This window comes from Triticum dicoccoides, chromosome 1B (genome assembly GCF_002162155.2).
Source record: "Triticum dicoccoides isolate Atlit2015 ecotype Zavitan chromosome 1B, WEW_v2.0, whole genome shotgun sequence".
NCBI lineage: Eukaryota > Viridiplantae > Streptophyta > Magnoliopsida > Poales > Poaceae > Triticum > Triticum dicoccoides.
In genome coordinates this window covers 10,663,126-10,673,822 of record NC_041381.1, presented here as the reverse complement: position 1 = coordinate 10,673,822, position 10,697 = coordinate 10,663,126, and the positions used below count along the sequence as shown (strand labels likewise).

The following is a 10,697-nucleotide window of genomic DNA, read 5'->3' as shown; positions in this document are numbered from 1 at the left end:
AGCCCCAGCCGGATGAAAAAACGTCCCCGGGGGAACACAACGGCTGGAGATGCTCTAATAGAAGCATCCGTTCGCAAAAGGATCACCCAAAAATGATCATCTCATGAACTTTGTTATGGTCAGATGATGTACTTTGATATGATAAATAAAAGGTTGTGTGGATCATTCAAGATATCCCCTCTTTTTGGAAAAAAAAAAGATCATCTTATGACTATTGGGAATGAATCAAATAAGATGATTCTATTTCTCAACCTTTCTGTTTAGCGCCCGACCGCACGCGGCTAGCTAGGTCGTTTGATTAATCGTTTTCACAATGGACCTGTGGTCCTTGATTCACCCCACCCCGCTGTACATTTAGCTAGTTTCGGTGGGCAATGTCGATCTATTATATACCCGTGAAAAAAAAAATCAGTCACTTGATCCGACTGAGTTGGGTGTTGAGAAAAATCGGCCAGGGTGATGTTCACATTTTTTGCAGTGATGATTGAAACAAAATCTTCATAACAACTGTTGCCCACCTTGCGCAAGCCATGTTTGTTATTCTTGGTATTCTTTCAGCGAAAATCCAAACTTATGAGCGACCCGTATGGACTGCCACCCCTCCCCCCTAACCTCCAAGTAAATCGTCTTCCCCGAATTTCACTATGGTTCTCCTCCCCTCCAATCAGATGTTGCCACCTCATCCTGTAAATTTAATTCCATAAGATTAATGCGTAGGTGTAGCAAAACTCTTCTTTCAGTAATGTCGATGCACTTTATCCTAGTTTAACTTCCATTTATTCAGCAACAATATGTATAATTTGTTACTGATGCAGTTTTCCTTTTAGATTGGACTAGCAGGCGGATTGGAAACTCTTTGTGGGCAGGCCTATGGAGCAGAACAATATCATACATTATCTTTATGTACCTACAGGTCCATCATTGCACTTCTTGTTGTGAGTGTGCCCATCTCCATTGTTTGGTGTTTCATCCCGGAAGTACTTCCTCTCATGGGCCAGGAACCACAAATTGCAAATGAGGCTGGCAAATATGCATTATGGCTTATCCCTGGTTTATTCGCCTTCGGTGTTACTCAATGCTTTTCAAAGTTTCTGCAATGTCAAAGCCTAATATTTCCAATGGTTCTTAGCTCCTTGATTACAGTTGCGGTATTTCTTCCTCTTTGCTGATTCATGGTTTACAAAGTTGGGATGGGTAATGCTGGAGCTGCTTTATCCGTTAGCATTTGTGATTGGGTTGAAGTGACTGTTCTTGGCCTTTACATTAAGTTCTCACCCTCTTGTGAGAAAACACGCGCTCCACCATCGTGGGAAGCTTTTAGAGGGATTGGCAGTTTCATGCGTTTGGCTGTACCATCGGCTCTTATGATTTGGTAAGTAAATGTTATTTGCCATGTTTCTATAGATGTTGTTTTAACCTCTAGCCTCAAAAACAACATATGCTATTTTACCTAGTATTTCATATTTTGGCAAGCCAAATATTGTCCAATACAGCAAACTCTTATGCACTCTTCATTCACTTTTACTTGTTCTTATGGACATTAATATAGTTTCCAACGTGCACCTTTTGTCAAATAATTAAGATTATATTTATAATGATGTGATCATTCATAACACTAATGGTATCTTCATGTGACAAATCTATATAGTTTGTGTATCAGTAGCCAACGTTTCTGTTCTCAAAAAAAAAGTAGCCAACGTTTCTAAAGGTGTCAGCATGGAAAATAACAAGTACGTTCCTCTAAAAAATATATTAATAATAACAATTACGTGGCAAAACCTTTTTGATAGTTGTGCACTTGCAGCCCACAAGATCCGACAATTGTTGCTATTTTTTTATCTCTTTCTACTTATGTTCGTTCATACCTACTCCCTCGGTCCGGAAATAAGTAGCACTCAAACGGATGTATCTAGCACTGAAATACATCTAGATACATCTATTTGAGCGACACTTATTTTCGGATGGAGGAAGTACTATTTTTCTGTTGTTCTTGCCATAGCATCCTTCCACACTAGATTGATCGGTTAGAATACTGTCAGAAAAGGATGATGGTCTTTTACAAACCATTTGAAAATTTGAAATGGCGGCTCCTCTCGGATTGATTGTCCAAATCAAGTTTTTTCTCTTCGTCTTTGTTGTGAAGATATCTTTCAAGAATAGAAAGTCCGTCTTCGTCTTCGCCTTTGTTGTGAGCAGATCCTGATCAGATACCTTTTGTTTTTTTTGCCACCCGCTCGCAATACCACTGGATATATTCTTCCCTCTCCTCTTGAAATGAACTGGATAATTTCTGCACATATATTACTTTAAGTGTAGCTTCTAATTAAGTATTCTCTCGCATCAAAACATCCCGGAAACCTCTGAATATTAACCTAGCTTTCCTTGACCACAGTCTGGAGTGGTGGTCTTACGAGCTGCTTGTTCTGCTTTCCGGGATGTTATCAAATCCTGCACTGGAAACCTCTGTGCTTTCTATATGGTATGCATTAGTAGAACCCTAAATAAGATTATACTTGAATCCATCATATTCTATGAAGTTTACCATACTGATGTCCTTTTGGAATAGCGTATCTACAATGATACTGTTGGCCAACCTTCCTTATGGCATTGGAATAGCTACCAGGTGGGTAGCTACTAGCTAGTGCATGTGTTGCTATATATCGTCAGTATCACCTGTTTCTACAGAATTTAACATGCTACGTATATATGTTGTCCATGTGCCAGTGTGCGCATCTCAAATGAATTAGGCGCCGGCAACACACAAGGTCCCCGCTTGGTGGTGTGTGTTGCCTTGTCTATTGTGGTCTGCTCAGCATTCTTAGTGAGCACAACTCTTCTATTACTGCGCCACTTTATTGGAATTGCGTTCAGCAACGAGGAAGAGGTCAGACGTTATGTCACAAGAATGGTACCCCTACTTTCCATTTCAGTAATTACAGACAGCCTCATGGCAGTCCTTCAAGGTATCCACATGTCTTTCTTTTGGCGTAGCATCATAAACTAAATTAAACTAGTAGACTGAATGCTTCCATTGCATCACTCAGGTGTGTCTCGGGGCTGTGGATGGCAGCATCTAGGCGCTTATGTTAACCTGGGTGCCTTCTATCTTGTTGGTATCCCCGTTGCACTCTACTTTGGTTTTGCAATGCAACTAAGAGCAAAGGGGTTTTGGATTGGCATACTGGCTGGTGGAGCCACACAGGTCACTCTCCTGTCTGTTATTACGGCTACCACAAACTGGAACAAGATGGTAAGTTCTTTCTCAGTTTTTATGCCTGATGATTCGTGATCAGAACATGTCTTTGGTATTGCTAAGGGCAACTCCAATGCCGTGCATCAAATTGCCCGCAAGGTCCGGACCGTGCTGCCCGTACACTTTTTTCCATCCAATGCCATGCATCAAATGTCCGCGGCCTAATCCGGACGTCCAACATCAGCCAAACCGGAAGCAAACTCATTGGAGGTTTGGGAGTCCGGACGCCCACCCGGTCGGACTATGACATACTTGACCCCCCAAACCCCCTCTCCTAGAGCCCTTTCCGCCCACTCCGTCCCACCCCCTAATCTTTATCCACACCCACCAAGGCCGCCGCCGCTGTACCACTCCGGCCGACGCCTAGGCCTTGCTAGACCTCCATTGCTCTACCAGGCGCATTGTACTTTGCCGCAGTTGCACCCCGTACCCGGCGGCAGCCCATGTATCGCCCGCCCCCTTGCCGATGTCCTCCATAGCAGCACCACCCCCGGCAAGTGTTCGACCAAATGCCATTGAGACTTTCTTTGACTCTCTCCTTGTTTAACATGAAGCAAGCACAATGGCGGATTACTCAATGTTATACGTGATGATCATGTTATTGTATAGCCCGGACGCGCTGCCCACGCTATACCAAAGGACGGAGGAAAAGTTCTTTACATTTATTCATTGTTGGATGAGGCTCAAAGGGCACAACAAGGCTCAAAGGGCACAACATCTGGATGAACAACATTTGTCGATGAAGAAGTTCAAACTCGAGGAGAGAAAGTATGTGATGAAGGCTGCTCTCAAGAAGTAATTTCATCCGACACTTTTGAATTGCTATGATCGATGCTTTAAAGTGAGGTTGCATGGCAGTCATTTGGTGTAGTGTTATTTTATTTTCTTTGAAAAGGTGTGGACATTTGGTGCATAGGGTTGGATGGCCACCCCCTATATGCTCTTTGTGGACACGTCCGGACGTGCCCACGAACGTTCGATGTGTCCGATTTGATGCACATAGTTGGAGTTGCCCTAATGCATACTTCTCCTTGTCTTGAATATTTCATTTCAATAACCAGTGACCTGTCTATCTAGACTCTAAGCACTAGTAGCCAAGGATAGTAAGAAAAAACAACTGATATTTATTTGCAGGCTGACAAGGCCAAGGAGAGAGTATTTGGATAGGCTTCCAACACAATAAGCCTCGAAGAACTGCCATATGAATTTCTTCTGGAATGCTTTACAATCTAGTCTATGTTTAGTTTTTTTATTTAAGTGTGTTTAAGAAAATGTCCGTCGAAGTTCTTGTTACACGGATGAAACATTATTCATAATTTGGGAACGTGTGGTTTCTTTTTGGTGATATTACTGTTTTGTTTTGTGTGTTTGTTTCGACGGATGAAAGTACTTTGGTGACCATCCTGCCAGCTGATTATGTGAATTTGGAAATAAATATTATTGAACATTGAGTGCAAGGAACTCAACGATAGAGAAATCGTTGAACTCTTTATGAAGATCCAATATATATAGTAGTATACAAGGGATGCAATGTAAAGGTGCCTCTTCGGTAAGGGATGTGAAGAACCAAAGTCTGTTGGTGAGGAGGCAGCAACCGGCAGCGTTTGCTCATTGAGCAACCATTTTCTTATTTCATAAGCATGGATTAAGTAGGATCAAATTATTCTTAACAATCCATAATCAATGATTGTTTTTGAATGTAAATCATCTTGATTAAGACCTCTTAAGGAAACATGTTGGAAAAATATGAGCGTTGCATGATATGCTGCAAAAACTGCTTTAGGCCAGTGGGAAAGTAATTAATGAGAAAATAATACAAGATATAACTATGTTTGATTCATTGTTAGCTCATACGAGAAAATCCGGCATGCTCTCATAAGTGAGTTTAGCACCAGTGCAGAAATCCTTATAGGTTTAAATACTTAAGTGGGACACCTGTAAAAGAGCGGGACAATAAATTGCCAAAATATTAGTGACGTGCAACCTAAGTGAAGTGCCACTGATACCTTCTTACAAGCGGCGTGCCCTTATGGCTGTACGCCACTAGTATATAGGACCCAGCAGTGGGATCTGGGTCATGTTACTAGTGGTGTATGGTTTAAGAGTCAGAGCACTAGTAACACTTTTACTAGTTTCATGGGGTTGCAAGCGGCAGGCCACCAATAACATGAGCAAGGAACGCTTTTGGGACCCACTTTACTTTTGGCGTCCGGTGAATAATCTGCACCACCAGTACATATATTAGTAGTGGTGTGTGTGTTTATGGTGCATATGCCACTAGTGACTTTTGCAAGGGTGCTTCTAAGTGCCGCCTAGTACTGGCATGTAGTGTGGCTCATGACCACTAGTGAGTTTCTTAATTATTAGTGTCGTGTGGTCTTGGTCGAATGTCACTAATAGTTACCAATAATTGAGCTCAACTCACTGTACACATGTCTGAGCCTCCTCACTCTCCTTCTTCTTCCCTCTCTCCTCTCTTCTTGCTCCTTTCCCCTCTTGTTATTTCCCCCACACATTCTTGCACATGTATAGATCTAGCTAATTTGCCATAGATCCAGCTAATTAGTGAAGCCCTATAGCTTTTCGACGAAGGGCATTTTTATTAACTTAAAATTTAGCATCAAATGGATACAAAGCATGATAAAATCCCGACCACTGCATAACTAAAATGCACACAACCAAACACCAAAAGTCAACCAAATTTTTAAAAATTGACACATGTGCAACAGTATAGTCATATAGGGCCAGCTCTATGCATGTGCCGAAGGAGGTGGTGGAGCGATCCAGAGATTATGCTGCCACCCATGTCAGGTAAAAACCTCAATGACCACCTGTTCCAACCACATACACATCACCTTTGGTTAGTGTAGACCACATATCGTCCGAGTGCGAACATCGAAAATAACCTATAGTGGAGAAGATTTTTTCCATTAGAAACAAACACTACTGGAATCAGCTTCTTTGTCGTCCGCCATGGCGGACGGCAAAGGCACAGATCACGGATGGCAAACTCCTCTGCCGTCAGCCAGCGGACGACAAACTGTCTGGCTGAACACGTGCCAGCAAATGATTGTGCCATCCGCCATCCGAGGCCAGCAGACGGCAAAGACAACAGATGGCAGTGGTATGGGGTGAGAGCCGTTAGGGGGTTAACGACGCTCTTTGCCGTTCGCTGACAGACGGCAAAGTGCTTAGCTAGGGCAGCACTGGGAAGCTGCCACGTGGCCAGCTATACCGTCTGCCAGCAGACAGCATAGATGGCCCTGTTTGCCAGGCCTATTTGGTCACTTTGCCGTCCGCTTGCGGACGGCAAAATTACCAAATAGGCAGCCAGTGTTCCCAGTATCCGCTAGCAGACGGCAAAGAGGCTATACATCCCCTGTTTTCATTTAAATCCAATTAATTAGACATGGTTTCAAATACAGATATACAAGCATACATATGCAACATATCCAACAACATGTCCAACAACATATTTCATCAAATCCAACAACAAAGTTCAACAAAGTCCAACATATCCATATATACATAATCAGGAACAAGTTTCCAACAACATATCCATATAGACATACATATCCAAACAAGTATTCATAAACAACAAGAAAGCACCAGAAGAATAGTACACTCCATTAATCCAAGCTTCCTCATGTAAAGCAAATCTGCAAATTGGGAAAGATGAAAGTTAGAAGAAGAAGAAGAAGAAGAAGAAGAAGAAGAAGACTAGCTAGCTAGAAGAAGAAGAAGAAGAAGATTTTTTTCTTCTCTTTCTTTTTCTTCTCTCCTCTTCTTTATCTTCTTCTTATTCTAACTAAGGTAAGTAAAAATGCCATTTTATTGCTAAGCTAGGTAAACATGCTAAGTGTAGGTCATTTTAGAGCTAAGCTAGGTAAATAGGTTATTTTGGAGCTTAGTAAGGTTATTATGTCATTTTCGAGGAAAATAAGCTAAGTCTATATCATTTTGAGAGAGGTAACAAAGATTATCATGCCATTTTTGACCAAAATATGCTAAGTATGTCATAAATGAACTGAATAAGCTAAGTATAGCTCATTTTTTTAATCTAACTTAGGTAATTATGCCATTTAGGAGGAAAATAAGCTAAGTATCCATTTGTAAAGCAAAACATTAGAGAAAACTTACCCTCATCACAACAAATATGATGAAGATCGCAACTAAGGTAACAATTGATCCAACGGCATAATGATACCAAGCCTCATTATCAATGGCATATTTTCTAATCTTCTTAAGCTTCACGCGCATTGCATCCATCTTCAAGTGCATTGCATTCATCTTCATCTTGTGATCATCGATGACATCGGCAACATACAACTCCAATGTCATCTTCTCTTCTTCAATTCTTTTAATTTTTTCTTTCAAATACCCATTTTCTTTTTCAACTAAATTTAACTTCTCGACAAGAGGGTCGGTGTCAAATTCCGGTTCACATACCTCCTACATTAAAATATCTCTATGTCAACTTCATCGCCATAATTGTCATAAATGTGAAATGCAACAAATAGTTATGAAAGAGTATTTACCACATCCGAATCATAAAGCGGGCGAGGGCCGATGGGGACGGACATCAAGACCATGGCACTATGTATAAGAAACAATCATACAAAGTAAGAAAATTATACATACCAACTATATAAATCATACAATCATACAAATAACTATATAAATCAAGTACAACATAAAAATTTAAATATCTAATAATCACTATCGGTAATGACATGCTCATCACCATCATTAATAAATGCATCATCATCATCACTATCGGTAATGACGTGCTCATCATCATCATTAATAAATGCATCATCATGTGGAAGGCCACCTTTACGTAATCGTTCAAGCATTGACATGTCATCTGCAGCAGTAAGTTCTTCTTCTTCCGGCTCTTCTTGTTCTTGCTCAGGGGTGAAGTCAAATTCACTATCGTTGTCTACTTTAATGTTCTGGGGTGGAGTAGAGCGGTTCTTGAAATGTTTTTTGGCAAGACGTGTTTCTTGGAAGAATTCTCCTTCGTCATATGTGTCTTGGTTAATGTGAGGTTCATAATCCTCTTCATTGGGGGGAGGTGGTCTAACACGTGGCGGCACTTCATAAACGACATCCCAACCACTGAGATTTGGATCACTTTGATAGGCCCACGGTAGATAAAAAACTTGGGTTGCCTGTTGAGCCGTAATATAGACATCAGGAACATCCAAATGGGTGCTTTGTTTGATTTCGACTAGCCCTATATGTTCATGAGTCCTTCTAGTCTCCCTGGGCTGGAACCAATAACATCTGAAGACTACGACGTTTGGTGGGTTTTCACCATAGAATTGAAGTTCATAAATTGCTTCAAGTCTTCCATAATACTCGATACCTCCTTCGCTGATAGTAGAGACACAACAATTTGTAGAATTTCAGTCGGCCATAGATAGCTCTTTGCCATAGGTACGAAAGCGATACCCGTTGATGTCGTAATTGTTAAATGAACGGACCTTATAGTCAAAACCATTAGCTACTTGTCTCAATTCGGCATCCATAATCTCTAAATTAGCCTACAAGTTTAATACGAAAGGATTGTTGCATTAGTCGCAAATTAGCCAAAGAAATGAAAGGGTCTAATGGAAATTACCCTTTTTTGAACAAAGAGATGAAACTAGGATATTCGCCTCCTTGCTTTGCGAGAAGCTCATACTCTTCGATGGAATCCTTTTGGATCACCGCTCCATACGAGAATATGGCGACATATCGACTGCATCAAATATCCAGGAATAAGAGCAGTTCAAAGAAATTAGAAGTTGCAAAACAATGTACAGAGATCTTACTCGATGTACGGCCGCACTTCTGTTAGGTTGTTAAAGAGATACATCAAAATGGTTCGCCATTCTTCAACATCCAACGATACTGGTTTCCAACCACTGGCTAGTGTGAGATTTCCTTTGAATAGGCTGAGGTTGGATTGACCCTTTTTAGGGTCGTCAACATTGTACCGAGGCTTCGGATTATGCAAATGACGATTTTTGGCTTCGTAGAGTGCTGTCACGAAGTTTGCCGCCTCCCCCCAATCAAGTGTTGCATTGGATTAAAGAAGCTTGGCGGAAAGATCATCTCTAACTTGCAGATCAACTCCGGCGCCAACTGTTTCATTTCTTCTAGGAGGCCAGGCGATAGTTCTTTCACACAAAGAACACGGAAGAAATAGCTCAGCTCTGCCAGTACTAGCCATTCATCCTCAGGGATGAAGCCACGCAACATCACCGGCATTATCCGCTCAATCCATATGTGCCAATCATGACTTTTTAGACCAAATATTTTCAATTTTTCAAGACTCACTCCCCTCTTTAGATTTGCTGCATACCCATCGGGGAACATCAACTGCATTTTCACCCACGAAATAATTTCCTTCATAGCTGGCCTTCCAAGATTGAACCATGCCTTTGGCTTCGTCCAGTTCCGCTTTCCTTTCGGTTCTTGCATGTTTTGTAACGGTCTATCACATAGCTCCTCTTGATCGTCTCTAGCCTAAGTATTATCCTTTGATTTCCCCTCTATGCCGAACAATGTACCAAAAATGGCTTCGGCGATATTCTCTTCAGTGTGCATCACATCGATGTTGTGTGGGCAAAGGAGGTCTTTGAAGTAAGGCACATCCCAGAAGCATGTCTTGTGAGTCCAGGCGTGTTCCTTATTATACCCCTTGAAATACCCTGGACGCTCTGGATCTGGCTCGAGAGTGTTTAACTGATCTAGGGTCTGTTAGCCTGTCAACACAGGTGGTGTAGAGTGTTTGACAACTCTACCTTCGATAAAGTTCTTCTTGTCTTTCCTGGACTTATGGCGAGGATGTAGAAACGGTCTATGCAAGTCGAAGCAACTATACTTGTGCCCTGTCGTCAGCCAACGAAACTCAAGAGTCCCTTGCATGTGGGGCATGGGAACCTTCCATGCACACACCAGCCAACGAATAGCGCACACGCTGGCAAGTCATGCGTCGAGTACATGTACCAGGCACGTGATACGTCCATTTTGCATCATGCGTTTATATTAATATTTGTTGCATTATGGGCTGTTATTACACATTATATCTCAATACTTATGGCTATTATCTCTTATTTTACAAGGTTTACCATGAAGAGGGGGAATGCCGGCAGCTAGAATTCTGGCTGGAAAAGGGGCAAACGTTGGAAACCTATTCTGCACAGCTCCAAAAGTCCTGAAACTCCACGAAACAACTTTTTGGAATTAATAAGAATTTCTGAGTAAAAGAAATACGCCAGGGGGCCCACACCCTGTCCAGGAGACAGGGGGCGCGCCCCCTATCTCCTGGGCCCCCTGGTGGGCCAGCGGCGTCCATCTTCTGCTATATCATCACTTTTACCCTGGAAAAAATCATGGGCAAGCTTACGGGACGAAACTCCGCTGCCATGAGGCGGAACCTTGGCAGAACCAA

The 10,697-nt window shown here is 41.9% G+C and overlaps 1 pseudogene; it reads left to right on the top strand.

Moving 5' to 3' along the window:
* The window catches only part of LOC119299187, a 6,188-nt pseudogene extending 1,752 nt beyond the window's left edge, over positions 1–4,436 (top strand).
* Positions 4,437–10,697: the final 6,261 nt, after the last annotated feature.